Source organism: Austrofundulus limnaeus, unplaced genomic scaffold, assembly GCF_001266775.1.
Source record: "Austrofundulus limnaeus strain Quisiro unplaced genomic scaffold, Austrofundulus_limnaeus-1.0 Scaffold85, whole genome shotgun sequence".
In the NCBI taxonomy this organism is placed as follows: domain Eukaryota; kingdom Metazoa; phylum Chordata; class Actinopteri; order Cyprinodontiformes; family Rivulidae; genus Austrofundulus; species Austrofundulus limnaeus.
Genome location: NW_013952487.1, coordinates 2,049,935 through 2,050,992, shown reverse-complemented (window position 1 = coordinate 2,050,992; position 1,058 = coordinate 2,049,935).

The window sequence follows — 1,058 nt, the reverse complement described above, 5'->3', positions numbered from 1 at the left end:
CAGAACTAGAAAATGGGAAATTTTATTATCTGAGAATTATTTTGTGAATTAAATTGAATGAACATGGTCTGAATAGCCCACAGACATACCATAAACATTTCTAGGACCCATAATTGGTCTCCTTTAAGAGCTCAACAGACAGTTTCACTTTCAGTTTCACCCGAGAGCCTGCAGGAGTCATGGGTGGGGTGTGGGGGTGGGGGTGGGGGTGCACTCTGCCATGAGGAAGTTCGGCTTAAAAACACATCCCAGGGGCGTTTCTGGTCCCCACCTGTCGTTTTGCTCCTCAGCATGACTTCCTAAAAATGCTGCAGGATTTCTCAGACATGCATGAATGAGTCAGAGCAAGGCTTTGGTCATGTTTTTTATGAGAGTATAACTTTATAACATGATATAAAACTCAAAAAAGTTGATTTTACATGATATTGCCACTTTAAAAAGCTAGGCCAGAGTTTGTCTTTAAGAAAAACTTTTTCAGAACAGAGATCAGTTCCAGAGAACTCATAACCTGTAGGGTCAAGAGGTCATGTTAGAAGAGAGGTCCTTCATGCTACTTTATTTAAAACTTCAGTGAAGCAAAGCTTGGAATGTTAGGTGGATTCTGGAACAATAAAACCTTAGTTTTAATAATATATGCTGGTATTTCAAAGCATATTAAATGCTATGACATTTAAATATTAGTAAAAAGGTTTTGTATCTCTCAGTTTGGTCTCTGTTTCCATTAGATGATGACCTTGCCATGCTCGCCTGTTACAACAATGCTGAACTGTGACAAAAATMAAAACTTTCAGTGTGAAGGCAGTTATGGCCCTGCTGTGCTCTTAGCACTTCATAAATATTTTTTGTTTAAATGCTTTGACAGAAAGGTTTAGTTGATTTTACTCAGCAGAAATCTGTCGGCACATGGTCATTTTTCTTGTAGTCGTCTGTCTGATGTTATCAATCAGAATACATTTCCTCTGTCACTGCTACGTATTCACGCAGACCACCATGGCAACCATGAAATCACAATCCCCCCCACCTTCTCCCTGCATGATTTGTAGAAACAGTATATATAT